This window comes from Lissotriton helveticus, chromosome 2_1, assembly GCF_964261635.1.
Source record: "Lissotriton helveticus chromosome 2_1, aLisHel1.1, whole genome shotgun sequence".
NCBI classification, from domain to species: Eukaryota; Metazoa; Chordata; class Amphibia; order Caudata; family Salamandridae; genus Lissotriton; species Lissotriton helveticus.
The window spans coordinates 378,471,915-378,495,480 of NC_136059.1; positions in this window are offsets into that span (position 1 = coordinate 378,471,915).

A 23,566-nucleotide genomic window follows, 5' to 3' on the forward strand; every position below is an offset into this window, starting at 1 on the left:
CCGAGCCCTGGGTACATGTGCACTGTATACTGGGGACTGACAAGGGTAGCCAAGTATCCAATCTAGACTGTGCCTAAGTACTGAACAAACCAATTTAGGGAGAAAGCAGATAGACTGGGGTCCTGATTAGCAGGATCCCAGTCAGAGTAGTCAAATACAGCATCGCATCAAGTAAAAATTGGGGGTAACCATAAGAAGAAAATTCTAGTTTCCAACACGGTGATTTTTACGTCGACTTTAGATAGATATATTGTCAAAACGGCTGAATGTATTTTCATGAAATTTGGCAGCAATATAGATTATGGAGTGGGATAGATCCCTTTTTGGGAATTTATGAAAATATATTCAGCCATTTGGGAGTTATAAGGCACTAAGGGCCAGATGTAGGTAAATACTATTTACAGATTCTTAAATACCGAATTTTACCGATTCGGTATTTAAGAATAGGTAAATAGTATGTAGGTAATTATTCGGTAAATTTTACAGAATCGGTAAAATTTGGTAAATACCGATTCGGTAATAGGGGGTGCATATTCAAGGGTGGCAGGGTGTCACATTGACACTCTGTTGCACCCCTGAATCGTGCATGTATGTCTGCCACATGGCGCGGTTAAAAAAGCACAACATTGCTTTTTCAAAGGTTTTCGATATTTACCACCAACTTTTAGTTGGTGGTAAATACCGAGTCCTTAACTCAGAAATGCACTCACTTGAGTGCTCCCTACATTACGGATTCGGTATTTTACCAAATCGATATTTTAAGGATTCGGTAATTTACCGATTCCTTACATTACCGATTCGGTAAATTACCGATTCCTTAAATTTTGCCCCTACATCTCAAATGCCAAATACCGGTTGGTAACGGACGAAATGCGGTAATTTCGGCTGTTACCGACCGGTATTGGGCTACCTATTATTGGCCCTAAATCCTAGTAATATTCAAGGTGATGGTATAGCAAGATAATAACAAAAATATGTAAAAAATACAGTGTACTATACTTTATTTCCAAATTTTGTGTACTACAGCGTATTTTCAATTTATTACATATTTACTTTTCTAAAAATAACATTTACGGAGTACAGCAGTACTACCTAGAAAGAACTGCCCTAGTTACAAATATTTCTTAACATACTATGATTTGTAAAATAAATGCAATAACGCTGTAGTACACTATATTTCTCAAATAGAGTACAGCAGAGTATTTTTTCTTTTTACATGTTTTATTTTTTTCCTGTAAATACCTCAATACTTTGCATAAACATTTTAAAACATTTATAGAAATGTATAAACAAATCCCCTACTTATTACCCCTTTAAAAAAGTTGAAATAAGTAGGGACCAGCGATACAACCTGCTACTTACCTGTATCCATGGCCCTAACCTAGAAATAGCCACAAACTGTCAAAACTACATGACTACATGACTGCCTTTACTCTTTTGAAACCTTTTGAAACCAGTCATTAGCTAAAGACATACTGCTTTATGCCACTTCACTCTAGGATGCTCCACTCTAGGACACTCAAATCTAGGACACTTCACTGTACACCACTCCGCTCTACGCTATTCCACTTAATGCCACCCACTCCACCTCATTCTATGCCACTCCGCACTACACTGTTCTAATGTACACCCCTCCACTAATGCACTCCACTATAAGGGCATTGTTAGATCTGGGGGTCTCTAGTTGGCAGAGGTAGGTACCACTGACCAAATAGGGACCCTTGCTTCTAGTCAGGGCAAGGAGATAACCCTCTGAGATAACCCCTGCTCACCCTCTAGGTAGCTTGGCACGAGCAGTCTAGGCTAACCAGAGGCAATGCGTAAAGTATTTGTACCAACACTCACAGCAACACAGTGAAAACACCACAAACTGACTCCACAACAGTTTAGAAAAATAAAGGCATTTTTAATCTAAACTACACAAGACCAAAACGACAAAAATCCAACATACACAGTTCAAGAATATGGTTTCAAAAAGAGTTCTTAAGGTTGCGTTAAAATTCTTCAAGTTGCGGTAAAATAAACCACAGATGCGTGAAAAGTTCACAGTTTACTCACAGTACCTTTAGTTGCAACAAAGTTCCAAAAGCAGAAGCTGGTGCGGTGGGAAAATAAGCGATGCGTTGCTCCTGAGACCCTGGGGAGGCGATGCGACAGCCCCGCTGCAGCAGCGGGCGTGTTGCGACGAATCCGGTCTGTATGGGGAGGAAGGCCACTTGTATGGATTCCGGTGCGTAGGTTCCGTAGGAAGTCTGTTCTCGCAAAGGCACGATGCGACGATCTCGTAGGTGCTGCGACGATCTCCGGGGCGACGATGCGCGGTCCAGCGGCGATCCTTTCTCTCGCAGCTCCTCGATGCGATGATTCTGCGACGACACTCGCAGCGACGTGATGCGGTCCGCAAGCAAGCGGTGCGGCGTTCTCACCCAGCGACAACAGGCTCTGCGACGATACTCGCAGCGATGTTCGATTCTCCCGCACCGGTCTGGTGCGTCCCGCAAACGAAGGATGCGACGTCTCTGGCAGCGGCGTCAGGCGCTGCGACGATCTCGACCTCCGTAGCGGCGGGAAACTTTTCGCACTGTCGGGGATGCGCTCTGCAAGCGAGCGATGCGACACTTTTCAGATTCAAAAAGTCTCTCAAGCTTAGTTTCAAGCTTCCCAGCACAGGTACAACCTCCAGAGGCCCCACAACTGGATCAAGCACTCTAGGAGGGACAGAACTCTCTCAGCAGAGTTCAGGGAAGCTGGGGGTGAAGCTCTTTTGTTCCTGGGACTTCAAAACAGGGAGCCAGCTCTTCTCAGGCCCTTGGAGATTCCTTCAAGACAGGGGACACAGCACACAGCAAAGTCCTTCCCCTCTCCTTGGCAGCAAAGCAACAGGTCAGTCCAGCAGAGCAACAGCAGGACAATCTTCCTTCTTCAGTTTCAGCTTTCTCCTTGACAGAGGATCCTTCTTGATTTCCAGGATGATCTAATTTTCTGTTGTCAGGGGTCCTGTACTTATACCCCTAAAGTCTTTGTTCTCTCTGTGCATGTGGGCCCTGAGCCCAGTCTGAACCAGTTCTGGGTGTTTCCTGAGTACTTTGTTTTGCTGGCTACTTCTTTCCTTTCAGAGTGAGGGGCAGGGTCCTCAGCCACCCAGCAGGGGGGTGAAGCCAGCATTGTGGAAGGCAGGCACCGCCCTATTCAGCCCAGGTGCTAACTCCTCCCACCACTCCAGTTGCAAATGCAGTCATTCAGCCTAGTGCTGACTCATCCATCCTCCTGGGGAATTCCCCAGCCCCTGTCACTCTCAAACCAGACAGTAAATACACAAACAGGCCCAGGCACACAGAAGGGTCAGACAAGAGAACAGCAACTTTCTAAAAGTGCTGTTCTCAAACACAGGATTTAAAAACAATCTTTCCTAAAAGATGTGTTATTAAATTCTGAGTTCAGGGATACTAGATACTTATGTCCTATCTTGTTCCTATGAGAAGAAATGCGGTTAACCACTGTAGCCAGCATCCCCCATGTTAACCTGATAGAGATCTCAGGTCACCCGACCAATAAATTTCGCCACTCTGGCTTGGGGCCCATATACTTCAATTTACTATATATACATTGATCGGACGACCTTACAATCTACTACCAATAATCATTGAGTCCCTTTCGATTATTTTCAGTGTACCCGACTTACCATCCACCGTTACGGGTACCTATGACCACGATGGGTCAGGGAGCTAGCTGTAAAAGGAAAGGCAGCAAAATACACAACCTAATTTAATAACTTTTATATTCATGAAATAACCACTGACAACTGGGAAGTTTTAAGAATTTTATCTAAAACTCAGTTTCGGAAAATATAAGGTTCACAGTTAAGAGGCAGTCAATAATCAAGATGACGGAAATCACATATCCATAGAAGAACAAAGTAAGGGTAAACATTTAGGTTTTCTAAATGATAGCACAATCAGGAAATATGCTAAAATGGAACTTAAGAATAGACATCTTTAAAGGGACAAGTTTATGCAAGTAAAATTTATACTACAGGGAACATATTTCATGTATATGAATGGGAATTTGGAATCCTAAACAACTAAAATAAGAGTGAAAAGTGGAATATGCTATAACTCTAGAAAATTACTTCAGTCAGGTCTATATGAGAAAATTATAGACCACATCAGAAAATTTCAAACTGCAATGGAGAAAATGATTTCTAAAAGGTAGGGTAACATAGGAACACGCTATGAAATTAAAATTGAAATGACTTTAGGATATGCAATGGTTGCGGAAAGCATGGAAAATTATCATATGCAAAGGTATGTCTTTATTGAAGCAAAGACAGAAAATAGAAAGGTGCAGGTTTAGAGTTTTCAGCAGGATATTTACCTAGACTGGTGTGAAAACCAACCCTGGCCACGGGTCAGTTAAGGACAGGAAATACCCCCAGGAAGGACAGACCTCGACGGGACAGCAGGTGCAGAATGGACACCCCAGGACAGGACAGGACCACCAGATTAGGATCAGGACAGGACCACCAGATTAGGATCAGGACAGGACCACCAGGACACGACCAGCACCCGCAGTTTGGAAGCAACGCCTGCGCTCCACCCTCTCTGCAGCTATCAGTCAGAACCCCGATTGGGTTAGCGAACTCCCCAGCCAAGTGCTCCGCCAGCACTTAAGGTTTAGTAAAACCTTAGAGTCTATGGTCAAATTCGGACAGAGTGCTCCGCAGCGCTCTGTATTCAGTCACCTATTGAGTGCGTTGGGTCAGTGACAGGTCAGCTATTCGGACAAGTCGGACAATTTCCCTAGGTGAACCTAGGGTAGATATACTGTTCTTGGGTCAGTGTACCACCCCCCAATGTTGCAAAGTGTCAGAATCCCCAATTTCGATTGGTCCTAAGGTAGGATGGGTTAACACACCAATCAGAATAGACTTCTTCAAGCCCTATTTTGCATTCTAAGGTACCGCCTAGCAAGATTGGGGTTCCCATGAGAGAATATGCAGAATACAATAGGAATAATATCATTGTAACAAGTTAGGAACACAATTCCTCTATCCTCCTGGGTCAGAGGTGGCGTTCTCAGGAGCATCTTGTCTGTGACTGCCAGCTGGCTGAGTTCCACCGCTCAAGGCTACTGCTGCCTGGGCTGCACGGTCATGTGCAGAAAGGACCTTCAAGATGGCTCTCGACCCATTCGGACCCCCCGTTTACCACGATACATGAAAAGTAAGCGAAAACAAATTAACATATAGAAATAAACGAATGTATTACATGTCATGATTTCGTACTTCAGTTTTATCTTTATAAAAATATACTATGCTGTTAGGAGTAAGTGCAACACATAACGACACGATGAGCAACAGCACAAGCTTCACCACGTTATTACAGGGAGTAGCCATCTTATGGCTATTACGCATGCGCACCCTTTCCCTCCAGAACTACATCTACGTAGAGTCACGTGAGTGTGACTAACGCATGCGCAGAAGCAGATTCTAAAGCGGCAGCCATTTTTAGGGACGAGGGTTAATCGTATTAGTAGAACACATAGGCAAGCTTCACTAATACACACGCATCAAAATAAAGGAGATTAGTAAAACGTACAATTCGGATTACGGGTTTATAACAGATTTCGAGGTTCATGACTCGAGCAAGTCGCGATGCGAAATCTTTCTCTATCAATCCCCTCTTTGATGATATTTACTATCATCACAAAATAATGGAACCAGATGCCAACTTTCTTTCACACTTTGTACAACTCTATCTCTTCCAACAGGCGATTTAGTTTCTCTTTCTCATTTTTGGTAGGGTGAGAATTTTTCACCCTTTTGTAAATCTGATTATTCATTTCTTCCAATTCAAGTTCATCCGCACTCCGTTTCACTCCTCTTGCATTCACTTGATACTCTTTTGTGTGTTTGCGACATTTGCAACAGACGAATATGAGAAATAGGATAAAACCTATCACTCCAATTGGCATCAGTACCTTAAACAGTAAGCTTCTACCTAAGCTAGCAAACCAATGACCTACATTTGAGAGACCATCAACCAGTCTCTTTCAGGCACTGTCAACCTCGAGTGGTTTGAGTTCCTTTTCCAAATTAGTAATATTTTTCACATATCTTTTGAGCTGTACACTTTTATCCGGAATGTAAGTGCAACAATGTTGCGCCTTCAACATCCGGCAGACTCCGCCCTCTTTTGCTAATAAGGTATCAAGCGCAAGTCTGTTCTGCAAAACCATTGATCTGATCGCAACCATTTCGGTATTGACCAGCAGAAATCCATTAGCCGTGTCAGTAGACAACACATCCACTATTGTGGATAATTTGCAAATTCTGTGAGTGTTCAGAACCACTCCCACTCCAGGTATCAGTGCACTAAAAATACTACTCATTATTTCACCTACGCTTTCTCTTTTGCTACGCACTAAGCCATTAGTGTTTTCATTGCTTCCAGCAATTTCATTCACATGGTATATTTTCGGGAAAACAATGCCAAAGTAGCAGCTTCCATACCAGTGATCCGGCAATTTGAAATAAGCCTTGTTTCCACATATATAATAAATTCCGGGAAACACAGGTTCTGACCCATTTTTTAATCCCCAACCTCCAATTACCTTGTAATTGTGCTCACATTGACTGGAACCAATGAAAATGTTATTATAATAACTAGTCTTCTCGCGGTGAAGACAGAGTTTCCCTTTCTTCTCGAAATCCAGCAACAAAGCAGGCCCTGCTCCGCCATTTGAGGTGCCTTCCATGTCCTCAGCCCATTTTGGGGTTTTCTGTCTTTTGTCATTTGCCTTTCTTTGGAAACTCTCCCTTGTTCAAAAATATTTTCTCTTGTTCATGTAATGAACAGGTCAAGTTGTCCCTGTGTGCGTCATTTAGGTCTATGGTACCTATAGTCAGAAAGTATTCTCCCATATAACGTGTAACGTCACTTTTAGTATGTACAGGATTCAGATTTCCACGTATAGGAAGTTCAGAAAATATCACGTCTGAGTTAGAGTAATAGTACTGTAATGGTCCTCTTTTGTAAAATAAGCTTGCTAAAATACTACAAGAAATTCCGTAAGTCAAAGGTAGGTGGTGATAAGTCATGCCTTCAGCTACAGAAGTAGGTAGCTTCATGCAGACATAGCAATCTTCTATCTCCATAGTTTCTACATAATGTACTAACAGGTTTGCGAAAACATTTAAATGAGTCTGATTCTTAACTCCATGATAATGTGGAACTTTCTCATCTGATGCTTCTAAGTCTCGTTTTGTCTGTCTGAGTGCCTTTTCACGTCTTTCTACACTTCGTGTTGTCAGTTCTTCTGTGTCGGTAGTCTGAGTAGGGTTAATATTAGTACTTTTGCTTACCATAAAAGGAATGAAAACTGTTAGGCCTATCCAAATGAATATAACTATAACTATAGTACATATACATACTTTGCAGCATGTTTTGCAACAACTGCGGCTAGGTCTACCACTCACGTTTGAATCAGACATTTTGGCTCAGAAGAAGTTTTAAACCCCTCTTTGTGGCTTTGCACAGGAAGCTTTATGCTGAGTAATTTCACGGCGGTTCGTCTTCTTCTTCTGCAGAGTAAACAGCAATCGGTTCCCCGTCGCTTTCGTCAGTAATATCAAGATCTTCAAGATTTTCCAAAATCAAGTAAGTCCACTCAGGATCTTGATATTTTTCGTTCAGTCTCTTTATTCGATCACTCCTTCGTTTGGAGCTTTCTCCAGCTTGTTCCGCTATTCGTATGCTTTTTCTTCTGTCAGCAAGTTTCTCTTCTACTGTTTTTATTCTCAGCCTTAGTCTCTTAATATATCTTGGTTCGATATTTTTCCTTTTCTGAAGTCTTTTAGCTGGCACTGTGATTTGGCTTTCTTCTAATGTCCTCTTGTTTTCACTTGTTTATGGGACTTCTTTTTCTGCTTCCTTCCTTCCTGTCTGACTAGTCCCAGGTCTTATATCTATTTCTTCTGCCTGGTTACTAAGCTGACCTGGTTCAGGTGAAATTTCGTTTTTGCTTTTGAATGTCTCTGTTTCTGTGTCCTGAACACGTTCTTCTAATTCTATCTGATCCTGTTCAAGCACTTCGATCCCTTGATTTTCTTCTGCTCGAACTTTTACACTAGTTCTAGTCTGTCCCTTTTCGACTTCAGGAGTTAGTGGAGGTGTGTCAATCACCTGTTCTGTCCCTGTCTGACCTTCTTCTTCGTCCTCAGACTTGATGTGAATCTCAATAATCTGAGGGTCTTCGCCTGTGCCTAGCTCCACCTCTCTATTCCACTCTCTGTCTTCCTTTATTCGCTCTCTTGTTCTGAGTGGGTCTCCAGGGAGATCGATTATGGGTATCCAATCATCTGGGCTGGTGCTCGGCTGCTCGTCATCAGCTTCTTCTGGACCATCGTCTGCGGGACCCTCAGCTGGACTGGTGCTCGGCTGTTCATCCTCAGCTACTTCAGGACCGACATCCGTAGACCCCTCAGCTGGACAACCTTCAGCTCCAGGCTCCTTGTCTGGAATTACCTTCTGGGTATGGCTGGCATGGATCCACTTAGGAACGCCTGCACACTTCACTGCTGTCGTGGTCACCAGTATTACTTGGCGTTTTTCTCCCCACCTCGGTGCAAGGCAACTTGAACGAGTGTGCTTCTTTATTCTAACCCAGTCACCAGGAACCAACTTGTGAACTGGAGTTGTCGGGTTGGCGACGGCGTCTTCCCCAATCTGGCGAGAGATAGAACGCACTTGGTCACCCAGTTGCCTGCAGTACTCAAGTACCAAATCATCAGAAATACTTAACAGTTTGTATCCTGGTACCCATGCTTGTCTCATCACTCTTCCCATTAGGATTTCATGGGGGCTCAGGCCTGTTCTCTGGTCTGGAATGCTTCTGAGCCCCATCAGAACAAGAGGCAAGGCAGTTATCCAGTTCATGCCAGTCGAGTCACACATCTTTGCTAATCTCGACTTGATAGTGCCATTTATTTGCTCTACCACTCCAGAAGCCTCTGGACGATGTGCACAGTGCAGCTTTTGTGTGATTCCAAATGCTTTACAGAGCTGGTCCAACACCTCATTCTGAAAATGTCCGCCTCTATCTGATTCAATAATGACTGGGACCCCGAACCTAGGTATCAATTCCTTCAGTAATAACTTGGCTACTGTTATGGCGTCGCAATGTGTGGCAGGGTAAGCTTCCACCCATTTTGAAAATAAGCAGACAATGACAAGGACATATCTTTTCCCCTCACAACGAGGCATGGTGATAAAGTCAATCTGTATTCTCACAAAGGGACCCCCTGACTTTCCAATTTTTCCTAGTTCAACTACTGTTTTCTTGCCAGCGTTGAACTGTTGACACGTCATGCACCTCTGGCAAAGGGACTCTGCTACCTTCCTGAACTTCGGGTTATACCAGGTCTGTTGAAATACCAGAACCATGGCATCCCTACCAATGTGTGATCCTTGATGTATCAGCCTGGCCATAGGAGCAAGCAGGTGTCTAGGTAACACAGGCATACCTTTTGGGCTCACAACGACACCATCCTCACGTCTTGGCCGACAACCAAGTTCCTTCCACTTCTCTTTCTCTTCCCAGGGCACAGCATGCTGCCATTCTCTCACTTCATCCCAGGTAGGCACTTCTTCGAACACCATAAGTTGGCAGCTGTTTCCAGTCCCACCCAGTCTGATATTCATTGACATGCGATCCATAGCGCATTGTTTTGCTACCCGATCAGCAAAATCATTTCCCAATGACACAGGGTCAAGGCCCTTTTTATGAGCAACACATTTGACCACTGCCAATTCTTTTGGTAATTGGATTGCCTCTAGAAGGTCTTGGATAACTTTTCCATTTCGAATGGGAGTACCTGATGAAGTCAGGAATTCTCTTTGTAGTCATAATTGGCCAAAGTCATGCACAACCCCATAACAGTACTGGCTGTCAGTATACACTGTTATTCTTTTGTCTTTTCCCAATTTACAAGCTCTTATCAGGGCAATCAATTCGGCTACTTGTGCAGACTTTACTCCAAATAAACAGGATGCTTCTTTAATTCTGTCTAAAGCAACTACAGCGTAGGCAGCACTTAGACCCACCAGTTCGTGTCTCATGCATGAACCATCCACAAACCATTCCTCATCATGTACAGGCAAGGGTGTTTCTTTAATGTCTGGACGGGGCTTGGTACTGAACTCTGTCAAGTTAATGCAGTCATGCTCGTGGTCTCCCCCATCTTCCAGAATCATTGAATCAGGGAGTAGAGTGGCTGCGTTCAAGACATTACACCGAGTAATGGCTATATTTGCCGCACCCACGAGAATCCTCTCGTATTTAGTCAGCCGACTAGGGGTGAGATACTGAGTCTTGGTTCGGGTCAGCAAAATTACAACTGCATGGGGAACATACACAGTTACAGGATGTCCCATGACAATGGATTCACTCTGCTCTAAGCTTGTGCAAGTGGCAGCTACCGCTTTCAAGCACCCAGGTAATCCAGCAGCCACTGGATCCAAAGTGGCAGAAAAATATGCCACGGGTCGTCTGATCAAGCCATGCTCCTGTGTTAGGACTGACCATGCACAATTATCATGAGTGTCACAGAATAGAGCAAACTCCTTGGAATAATCAGGCATCCCTAGAGCAGGTGCTGTACACAGACAATCTCGTAATTTAGTGAATGCTGGTAAGCTTTTATCATCCCATTCCACAGGGTCCTGAGCTTCTTTCTTTGTCATTTTTATCAAAGGCTTTGCCAGGACTGCGAATCCCACAATCCATTGCCTGCAGTATCCTACAACTCCAAGGAACATTCTAATTTCTTTCTGAGTACGGGGTAACTGCATATTTTGAACTATCCTGACTCTCTCTGAGGTGACTTTTCTGACGCCTTTTTCTATCTGGTGCCCCAGATATTTCACTGATTTTGAACAGAACTGCAACTTTTCAGGGGCCACTTTATGTCCCTTCTCACTCAGGTGATTCAGTAGGGCAATGGTGTCAATCACGCAGTCCCTATGACTTTTGGACGCCACCAATAGGTCGTCGATGTACTGCACCAAAACAGATTTTCCAGGTAAGACTATAGATTCAAGGAATTTTTTCAAGATCTGATTAAAGATAGAGGGGCTTTCTGTGTACCCCTGGGGGACCCTATTCCAGACATACACGTGACTGTTGAAAGCAAATGAGAAAATAAATTTGCTGTCTGGATGCAATGGAATTGAAAAGAATGCGTGACATAGGTCTATCACTGTGAACCACTCAGCATCCCAGTGAATCTGATACAGAATCACTGCTGGGTTCGGAACAATAGGGCAACAAGGAACCACTATCTTGTTTACCTTTCTCAGGTCCTGCACTACTCTGTACTTGCCATTAGGCTTTTTGATGCCCATAATGGGTGAGTTACAGGGGCTACTCATTACTTCCTGTATGATGTTTGCTTCTAGCAATTTCTGTATTTCAATGGCAACTCCTGCTCTTACTTCGGCACTCATTCGGTAGGGCTTGGTATTGGGGTACACTGCATTTTCTTTCATTGCTATTTGTATGGGGTCTACGTTTTTCATTAATCCTACATCCTTCCCTGTAAAGTCCCATACTTCTGGTTTCACTGTCTGTTGGAGTTCTTCAGGTAAGTCCTGTATAGTCATTCGTTTGATTTCTGAGTCAGGTCTGATTAACATTAATTTGTAGATACCATCTTCATCGGGTGTCTGAATTTCGACGCCTTTTGGTGTGCAAAAGATGGTACAGTTCATTTTGCACAGCAAATCACGTCCCAGTAAGTTCACTGGGCTGGTGTCACAGACGACAAATCTGTGCATTTCTTTAAAGTTCCCTATTGAAATCTCCATGGGTTCTGTAACGGGGGTACTAATCAATTGATTAGATACCCCTACTACCTGGATTGCTTCTCCCGAGAGGGGTAGGTTTGGAACGTCCACTGTTCTCACAATAGAACGGGTAGCACCAGTGTCCAATAGAAAAGTGACATCATTTCCATCCACCTTTCCTTCAATATATGGCCCTGACTGGTCTACCGGCAAGGAGGCGCCAAGTACACACTCCTTGTCCTCCCCTCTCAGGCCCCGTCAGTACTGGTCGTCACAGAAAAAAGTGTCATTCAGTAGATACTGCGAAGTTGCTGCATTTCTATTCTCATTGCCTCCCCAGATCTCTATGTCGTCACCCTGCGGTGATTTACCCTTAAAATTTGGCTTTGGCGCTCGGGGTACTTGAATTGTTTTTACCTGCTGCTGGGTCTTTCTTGGTTTTTCATTCTGCGTCTGTGGAATTAAATCAGGGGTTTGGGTATTATCATGCTGTAAATATGGACACTCGTCTCTCCAATGTCCAATTTCTCCGCACTGGTGGCAGGGAAATTTCTTTTTCGCTTCCTCTCTGCTCATTTTAGCTCGGGGTTTTCCTCCACCCCCACCCCCAGGGCCTTGGTTCTGAGTGGCTTTATTTAATTTATTTAATTGCTTTTCCTGCTGTTCTGCGAGCTTTACTTGTGCCCACATAACTTTCTCCTTCAGAGCCTTCTTCTTCTCGGCCATCTCGTCCTCGCAGTATTTTGCATACCGTAGGACCTCATCCATCTTTTTGGATTGCCAACAAATGTTGTTATCTTTTATCCACTGACAAATTTCGGGTCTTAAACCGTTTACAAACCTGTAAATGAGGTGTGTCATGTCCTTCATCTCGATGTTATCTATACCACTGTATGTCTTAAATACCTGCAACAGCCTTTCATAAAAGGAGTGCACAGTCTCGTCCCTTTCCTGCGTTGTTCTATCTATCTTGGTCCAATCAGTTTCCTTTGCGGGCACTTTTAGCTTCAGATGCTGAATTACCTGATCATATTTTCTCATCACTTCTTTAGAGGGTTCTCCTGTTTTAGAATCTCTTGGGTGTTCCTCACTAGGCCAAGCTGTGGCGATCTTACACTCAGTCCACAGATCTACAGGGACCACTATGTCAAAGAACCCATCTAGGTCCTTCCACAAGCATTTCTGCACTTTTACAAATCTTTCTACCTGCCTGTACCAATCCACAGGCTTTTCTCTTAATTTCGGGAAGGCATTAGTAAAGGACACAATATCCTGTCTGGACCATGGAACGTGTACATATTTTCCACCTGGCACTTTGCGCATAGGGCATAACTGTTCTGGTTTGTCAGCTTCCTTTAGAACGAATTCGGGAGTTGCCTGCTTAGACCTGGCCTCATCTTTTTTCCTAGCCCATCTGGCTTTCCATCTCTCTACATCTCCCCATTTCTGCAACACTGTCAATAGTTCCTTGACCTGTACTTTCTTTCCTGACACATTCAGGTTTTCTAAATCTTTGTCTGAAAAGTCTGCTCTGTAGGGTTTCTGCAAAGGTTTCGATTTTGAAATATCTATTCCCATGCTAGCAGCTGTATCTGTCAATTTTTCATGGAGTACTCGGGCATTTCGGGTAAGGCTTTTGCAAATAAACAGCAGCTCTTCTTCAGAGTAGGTATTTAATCTGTCTAATCCTACATTTCCTGCCATTAGTTCTTCTATTTCTACTCTCAATTGTAGAGATCTAAAGGTTTCGTCTGTGGAGTTTGTTTCTCTAATTCTTGACTCCATCTTTCGATTTCCTCAGGAGTTACCAACGTGACACTCTTAGTACCCGAAGTCGATTCCATTTGAATCTCCCTCGTGTTGAAAGGATTATGTCTTTTCTGCATCCTTTTCCCTGTATTTCTAATGGGCAGATCCAATAGTGAGACTTCAGATTCGCCCTCACTCGTCTGTTCATCTACAATTAAGGGCTCTGGTCTTGGCTGTGCTATGACAGGAGTAATGACTGGAGTTTTCGGACTCCCTTGACGGTCCCCATACAACGGAACCACCGGTCCGATAGTTACTGGGATTGTCAAGGCTTCAGGACTGGTATTTAACTGGGAGATTTTCTGAATTATCTCAGCTCTCTGCTTTGCTAGAACCTCCCGCTCCTTTTCTTCCAATAATCTCTCTAAGGATTTGTCATGTAACACCTGCGGGGTCAGAGTGGGAGCATAACTCGGGGCAGTGGGATGTGTTTCACTTGGTCCCTCGCCATAATTAGGTCTTGGGAACAAACTTCCTGTGCCTAGGGATCTTGGTTCCTCCTCATAATGAGGTTGTAGGAACGGCATTCCTGAACCTGAGGGTCTCGCTTCACCTCCGTAAGGGGGTCGAGAGCAAAAGTATTTTTCACGGGAGTGTCTTGCCTCCCCACTAACTGGTATCCTTGGATAAATATCCCTCTTCTCTACAGGACCTAGACTTTCGGGGTAGGGAGGTATGAAGCAACCTCCTCCTGCACTGGCAGATCTGGCCTCCTCCGGGGGAGGAGGTCTTCGGAAAATTTCCCCTTCACTAGAAGGTCGACGTTCTTCATTATAAGGAGGTGGGCTTCTTGTAAATATGTCATCTAACAATTCATCATCCGATTCCCCAATGGGTACCCAATGTTTACATTTTTCTGTTTTCTTCTCCCCTGTAGGAGGGCCACATGCTGGCATCATTGGAAACAGCCCTTCTACAATCATATTCTGTCTCCACTGTTTCATCTTTTTGGCTCGGGCTTCCTGCTTCAACTTTGGATAAAATTTAGTTAATCCTTTATCCATTCGGGGCTTATCCCTTTCAAAAGCCTCGATTTCCCATTCCTCTAGTGCTTCGTACTGCGTTAATCTAGGTCTAGGATGTAAATCATTCATTCGGGTTCTCAGATTGAATAGAATCCTGCTGTTAAATGTTCCGTCTAACGGAAAGGCCAATACTCCGTCATCCTTCGTATATTCCGCCCAATTTTCCAACCACACACATGTGTTGTACCCTTTATCGAACATCATGAAAGATGCTGGAGTATTCGGTGGCGGAATGACAACACCTTCTCTAGTTTTAATCGGCTTGTCCTTTTTGAAATAAATCTTTACTTTGTTTACTAAGGACAATTTTCTCTTATTTCCGTACATAATGTCGTTTTTAACACCCTTCCACTGGTCGTTTTCAAATCCCATATGCCGTGGATCAGGTCGAGTATGTGGTCTATATGAATGCCACATACGATTCCTACAAGTGACTTCTGTTTACGAAATCACTTCCAATCAAAATGCGTCTTTTATTTTCGTGCGGCCAATAAAATGCACAAGTTCAAATATTTTCGACCAATGGGTGCGCGGCCTTTTCGCGAGACAGTTCTCACGCTTCGGCGCTCACCCCTCCTTTACAATTCCAGCCCCGCTACCCGCCCGCTGCGTCTACCAATCCCAGCGCGGCACAGAGTGACGTCAGAGCAGCTTCGCGACCGACTCCCTCCTTTACAAGGTAACGGAAACTTTCTTACTTTCTAAAGTGCTAGTGCTTGGTTATTAAACAACGAATACACATTCGCCACCGTGCTCAAGTGTCTAGACAGGAAAGAGTTTGTTTCACTACAAGTAAACTACTTCCATTTACTTTTCATACACTACGGGTAGATCTCTTCTGCCTACCCTTCACACGAGCATTAGAGAACCTGCTACTTCCCTAGACTCATCCACCTTTCCGGGATATATCCGAGTCTAAAGTTTCACTAGCGAGCCCCTTTGCTTTCACCCAAGCTCCGATGAACCTGCTACTCTTCCGGTGTGACCCTTACTAGGTTATGCCACAATAGGAATTTTGCCAATGAACCTCGTTACTAACATTTACTCATGCATATATTCAGAAAAACCCTAGTTAGTGCTTCCAGTTCTGCCTAACCTGCACCAACTTTCCTTGTAACAAGTGACCTCAAAGCAAGTGGATTCTATTCACCACTCGCTATTCCATTCCCCGGGGATTCCGACAACACAGTAAACGTTTTACATACGAATGGATTAATACATATAACAATATAATAACAAGAATAATGATTTTAAAACATTTCATAATTTTTCCCAAAGCAAACACTTCAAGTGAGTGATCAGATCACCCGAATTGCCTACTCTCGTTAGCAGCATCCAACTTAGCTAGACTAACTAGTCCTACCTAACCTTTAACTATTCCCTAACCATCCTCTGCGCTACCAGAAAATTACTGATAGAGATCGCAGGTCACCCGACCAATAAATTTCGCCACTCTGGCTTCGGGCCCATATACTTCAATTTACTATATATACATTGATCGGACGACCTTACAATCTACTACCAATAATCATTGAGTCCCTTTCGATTATTTTCAGTGTACCCGACTTACCATCCACCGTTACGGGTACCTATGACCACGATGGGTCAGGGAGCTAGCTGTAAAAGGAAAGGCAGCAAAATACACAACCTAATTTAATAACTTTTATATTCATCAAATAACCACGGACAACTGGGAAGTTTTAAGAATTTTATCTAAAACTCAGTTTCGGAAAATATAAGGTTCACAGTTAAGAGGCAGTCAATAATCAAGATGACGGAAATCACATATCCATAGAAGAACAAAGTAAAGGTAAACATTTAGGTTTTCTAAATGATAGCACAATCAGGAAATATGCTAAAATGGAACTTAAGAATAGACATCTTTAAAGGGACAAGTTTATGCAAGTAAAATTTATACTACAGGGAACATATTTCATGTATATGAATGGGAATTTGGAATCCTAAACAACTAAAATAAGAGTGAAAAGTGGAATATGCTATAACTCTAGAAAATTACTTCAGTCAGTTCTATATGAGAAAATTATAGACCACATCAGAAAATTTCAAACTGCAATGGAGAAAATGATTTCTAAAAGGTAGGGTAACATAGGAACACGCTATGAAATTAAAATTGAAATGACTTTAGGATATGCAATGGTTGCGGAAAGCATGGAAAATTATCATATGCAAAGGTATGTCTTTATTGAAGCAAAGACAGAAAATAGAAAGGTGCAGGTTTAGAGTTTTCAGCAGGATATTTACCTAGACTGGTGTGAAAACAAACCCTGGCCACGGGTCAGTTAAGGACAGGAAATACCCCCAGGAAGGACAGACCTCGACAGGACAGCAGGTGCAGAATGGACACCCCAGGACAGGACAGGACCTCCAGATTAGGATCAGGACAGGACCACCAGATTAGGATCAGGACAGGACCACCAGGACACGACCAGCACCCGCAGTTTGGAAGCAATGCCTGCGCTCCACCCTCTCTGCAGCTATCAGTCAGAACCCCGATTGGGTTAGCGAACTCCCCAGCCAAGTGCTCCGCCAGCACTTAAGGTTTAGTAAAACCTTAGAGTCTATGGTCAAATTCGGACAGAGTGCTCCGCAGCGCTCTGTATTCAGTCACCTATTGAGTGCGTTGGGTCAGTGACAGGTCAGCTATTCGGAAAAGTCGGACAATTTCCCTAGGTGAACCTAGGGTAGATATACTGTTCTTGGGTCAGTGTACCACCCCCCAATGTTGCAAAGTGTCAGAATCCCCAATTTCGATTGGTCCTAAGGTAGGATGGGTTAACACACCAATCAGAATAGACTTCTTCAAGCCCTATTTTGCATTCTAAGGTACCGCCTAGCAAGATTGGGGTTCCCATGAGAGAATATGCAGAATACAATAGGAATAATATCATTGTAAAAAGTTAGGAACACAATTTCTCTATCCTCCTGGGTCAGAGGTGGCGTTCTCAGGAGCATCTTGTCTGTGACTGCCAGCTGGCTGAGTTCCACCACTCAAGGCTACTACTGCCTGGGCTGCACGGTCATGCGCAGAAAGGACCTTCAAGATGGCTCTCGACCCATTCGGACCCCCCGTTTACCACGATACATGAAAAGTAAGCGAAAACAAATTAACATATAGAAATAAACGAATGTATTACATGTCATGATTTCGTACTTCAGTTTTATCTTTATAAAAATATACTATGCTGTTAGGAGTAAGTGCAACACATAACGACACGATGAGCAACAGCACAATCTTCACCACGTTATTACAGGGAGTAGCCATCTTATGGCTATTACGCATGCGCACCCTTTCCCTCCAGAACTACATCTACGTAGAGTCACGTGAGTGTGACTAACGCATGCGCAGAAGCAGATTCTAAAGCGGCAGCCATTTTTAGGGACGAGGGTTAATCGTATTAGTAGAACACATAGGCAAGCTTCACTAATACACATGCATCAAAATAAAGGAGATTAGTAAAACGTACAATTCGGATTACGGGTTTATAACAGATTTCGAGGTTCATGACTCGAGCAAGTCGCGATGCGAAATCTTGCTCTATCAAACCTATGGAGCAAGATAGCCTTACAGTAGTGAAAAACGAAAATGGCTGCCATTCACTACCAGAGCATGTCACCTGCACTAGTACATGCTCTACCTTTTACATACACTGCACCCTGTCCAGGGGGGTACCTTGGGCCTTCCATAGGGGTGACTGATGTGCACAAAAAGGGAAGGGTTAGGCCTGGTCAGTGGGGACACTGACCAGGAGGACATGGCAGTTCTAAACTGCCCATAGGCACTGCAGTGGCAGGCCTGAGACACCATTTTAGAGCTACTCCTGTGGGTGGCACAATCAGTGCTGCAGGCCCACTAGTAGCATTTGTCATCACCAGCCCTGGCACACCCAGTGCACTTTACTAGGGACTTCATGGTGATACAAATATGCCAAACATGTATATTCAATCAGAATAATACTTTCCATAGAGAGCATATGCACTTTAGCACTGATCAGCAGTGGTAAAGTGCGCAGAGTCCTATTGTCAACAGCCACGGGTCAGAAAAATGAGGGAGGAAGAAGCAAAAAGTTTGAGGATGACCCTGCAAGAAGGGCCAGTTCCAACAGGCATTATTACAACAACGGCGGTCCATGGAGTGCTGTAGTTGAGGTGGTGGTCCGTGGACCGCCAGACTGGCGGTCCACCCGCCCTATTACAACTTGAGAGGTTGGACCACAACAGCAACTGCCAGGGATCTGTTATTTTGCGGCAGTTGCACAGCAGTCAGGGTCTGAATATGCTTTGAATCCCACCATGAATAGCGTGGCGGTGAGGAAACTAAGGGGGCCCTACAGGGCCCCTTGGGTCCTTAGGGCTTGGGGCTGCATGCGGGGAAGCACATGTTGAGCCCATCTGTCAGTATGCACTCCCTGGAACGTGCTTTGGTGCTTCAAGAGGTGCTTTACTAAGCCTCAGATATGAACCTTTTGAAAGGCACCACTGTGGAACCCCCAAAGCACTGCCCGCCAGACCACAAATGAACTTCTAATCTGATGGGCAGTATGCGGATGAGTTTGGGGATGTGGCAGGGGGGCACTGGCATGACAGCCCACTGACACACCACCAAACTCGTAATAAGACCCTAAGTCACTTCTCTGAATGTCACTCCACTGTACCCCACTCCACTGTATGCCATCCCAGTATTTGCCCCTCCACTCTACAGTACTCCACTCTATTCCACTCCACTCTATGCCACTGCTTTGAATGGTATTCCGCTCTCTACCCCTTTGCTCTACGCCACGCCAATGTACGCCACTCCAATGTACACAAATCCACTGAATACAAATCCATTGTATGCTACTTCACTCTATGCCATTTGACTGTATGCTACTCCACCATACATCATTCAGCTCTACACCACTTCATGGCTATTACATGGTACTGTATGCTTTCTTTCTCTACACCATTCCACCACTCTACACGACTCCACTCCATGCCACTCTAGCCTATGAAACTCCACTGTACGCCACTCCACTCTATTCTATTCCACTGTATGCCACTGAACTATATGTCACTAAACACCACTCCACTCTATGTCATGCCACTCTAGGCTATTCAACTCTGTGTCACTCCGTTTGATGGCACTCAACTCTATGTCACTCCACTCTACGCCACTCCTTTCTTCGCCACTCCACACCAATCTACTCTACACCACTCCACTCTACACCACTCCACTTGACGTCACTCCACTCAATACCCCTCCACTCAAAGCTATTCCACTCTACATCAATCCACTTGATACCCCTCCACTCAAAGCTATTCCACTCTACAATACTCCGCTCTATGCCACTCGAATCTACACTATTCCAATCTACGCTACTCCACTCAATGCCACTCCACTCCATGCATTTCATTGCACATCACTCAACACTAGACCACTCCATTTGATGCCACTCCCTGCCACTTCACTCTATGCCACTCCATTCTATGCCACTCCACTCTACTCCAGTCCACTGTATGCCAATCCGCTATATGCCACTCCACTCTATACCACTTAACTCTGCGCCACTCTATGCTATGCTCTTCTACTCTATAACACTCCACGCTATGCCACAACAGTATACATCATCACACTTTACACCATTCCACTCTACGCCACTGCAGTCTCTGCAACTTCACTCTATGCCAGTACACTCTAAAGCACTTCACTCTATGCCACTACTCTCTATGTCACTCCTTTCTGCACTTCTCCACTCTATAACATTCTGGTCTATTCCGCTCCACTCTACGCAACTACACTCTACATCACTCTCCTCTACACCACTCCTCTCTACACCACTTCACTATACGTTATTTGACTCTATGCCAGCCCACTCAACACTACTCTACTGTATGTCACTTGACTCTACACTATTCTACTGCACACCACCTGTCTTCACCAACGGCACACCACTCCACTGTGCCCTTTTCCACTTAATTCCACTCCACTATTTGCCAATGAGCTCCATGCTATTGCACTCTACGCCACTCTACCTCTACAGGACGGCTGTTAGAAATGGGAGTTCTGGCTGGCTAAGGCTTGCATCAAAGCCAGGCAGAAACCACCACTCTAGGCAGGTCAAGGGAGTTACACGCCAAAGATAACCCCTGCCACCCCTTTGGTAGCTTGGCACGAGCAGTCAGGCCTATCCCAGAGGCAATGTGTAAAGCGTTTGTGCAACACACCCACAGCAACAACACACTAGGCACACCACAAAAGGAACTCCACACAAAGTTTTATCAAAAATAGCCTTTGTATTATCACAAAACACATTAGAATAGTAATCACACACTAACACTGTGCCACCTGGCACTAGGCAATATTTACAGGGGATTATATACACATGACAGGCCAATTGGACCACTGTCAAAACCATCACAAAGTGAACATAGTAAATGTAGAGCATATAATAAACGTAGACCACAACCAGTAATTACTGGCAAACAGTGTACTCAGCATCATCCTGCAACAACAAAAACATATTATGCACAGTATTCCATCAAGCGTAAAGTACATTATGCACCAACCTCATAAACCTAAAACATATTAGACTATAACCTCCTAAGTATAACTCACATTAGGGGCATAACTCACAGTAGAGGATAACCTTATGAGCATAAACCACATTTGGAGACATAAAACAGGTTGCCTAAATCACAGTACATGAATCACATTTCCTGCGCACCACATAAATCACAGTCCCTCTGGCCAACTGGCCTTCTCAGGGGGCTCAAATGCCCTATTTCCCAAGTGTCAGGATGGCTGCCAATACAGCAGAATTCGCAAGTGCTCAATTACACTGGGGCAGAGGAGTTCCTCTCAGTCCTATCTCACTAAAAATGCCCCCAAAGAAATGTTGGCCTAAACGTTGCAGCTGCTGCTAATTGCCGTGCAGCTGTGAAGCAGAACGTAGGCCTGGGCACTCACTGTGCCCTTGGACAAATATGCAAAAACGTTGCAGCTGCCCACGCTGGTGTGGTGCAGCTGTGAATACGCAAAATGAAGGGGCCCGGGCACATCTCTGCCTCTTCAGCCCAACTGGGCCTCTCTAAACCAAATTGCCCCCATTGTTGCAGTTGCCCACTGTCAAGTGGGGCAACTGTGAACATAGCCAAATTGGGGGAAAGCACGGGACCCTATGGGCCCTCAAACAACAATATGCTCCCTCGTTGGAGCGGGCTGCTCTCTGGCGGGACCGCTCAGACACTATGCCGCGATCGGCACCCACAATGGAGAAGCCCCCACTCATCGGGCTTTCTTGGGGGGGGCTCTGCGCTCCTCTGAATGCGGCTGGATGATGGATGCGGCGTGCTTCAGGAGAGTCCCCACTCCTTGGGGACTCGCTCTCCTCTCACGTACTCTTCGCCCAGTCCCTCTTCTGGGACCGGGAATTTACAGTGGAGCCCGCAAGGCTCCTGATGACCCTAGGCGGACGGCGGCACTTCCTCTTTCCAGTCGCCACTCCGCCCAGAGTCAGGCAGCTTGCCTGACTTCCAGGTTGCGCTGCGGCAGCTGGCGGCACCTTTTTGTGGCGGCAATATGGGGTGGGCTCCCTTTTTGAATATAGGCCAAAAGCGGGGTGGACACACGCATTTTAAAAATAGCACAGATGCGGGGTGGGCACCCGCAATTCAATAATACCCATAAAGTGGGGCAGGCTCCTGCTTGAAGGATGCAGAAATGCGGGGTGGGCACCCGCTCCATGGCAGCTCCCAGGGTGGGGATCCCCACATCACATCACATCACATCACCAAAGTGACAGGCAGCTCAGCGCTGAGCATCCCACACTCTCATCCTTCTTGGGGAAAGAAAAGTATAGCACTCACGAGGTGCTAGATGCAGCCAAAGTCCTGAAGGTCCTGGAATGTCAAAAGCAAAGCACTCCCAGGGCGCAAGAGCCTTCCAGGGTCCATGGGGCATAGCTGGGCCCCATGGTGGCCAGCACACGGGGCCCTCCATCAGGGAGGCAAGCCCCCAATGTGGTTCCTCCTGGACCCCAGCAGCTGCAAGCCCCCAGCAAGTCGGGAAAGCCCAAGCACAGAACAGAACCATTTCATAGGGTCACAGCCCATATATTTATACTAAGCATTCCTTTGTCTGCAGTACAGGGCATGGGGGAACAAGATACCACTGGTTCAAGGGGGAATTGGAGCATTTTGTTTTCCAAGCTCCTCTTCCCCTTTGCCAGGGGGGGGCTAGGTGATCAGACACACCACAGGGGGCGGAGCCAGCATTGTACATGTTGGGCACAGTCCTATTTAGAGTCAGGGGATTACTCCTCCTACTGCTCACAACGCAGATGTCCCATTCAGCCTAGTGCTGACTCACCCTGCCCCTCATGGAGCCACACACACCTCCCAGGCCCTGTCACTCACAAGCCAGACGTGCAATTCACATCAGGCAGGCAGACATATAGCACACAGAAATGCCACCTTCTAAAAGTGGTATTTCCCAAATAGTCATAATAAATCTGCGCACACCATTGCGCAGCATTTATTATTACAATTCCAAATATACTAAACTTGACCAGCCTGCTCCTCCCATATCAGGAATTACCACTGACACACTAATCAGGGAATCCCCAATGTATTCCTATGGGAGGGCAGGCCAATCTTATCAAGTGTACACAGAGAGCTCACGGACTTTACACTGGACAGCAGTGCTAAAGTGCCCAGAGGCCTAAACCCACCAACACCATGTCAGAAATAAGGCAGGGAGAAAAGCAAAAAGTTTAGGGATGAACGTGCCAAAAGGGCTAAGTCCAACAACAGCAGTCTATTCCACTCCACTCTGTGTCACTCCTCTGTACCCCACTCCACTATACTCCACTTCTCTCTATGCTACTCTTCTCT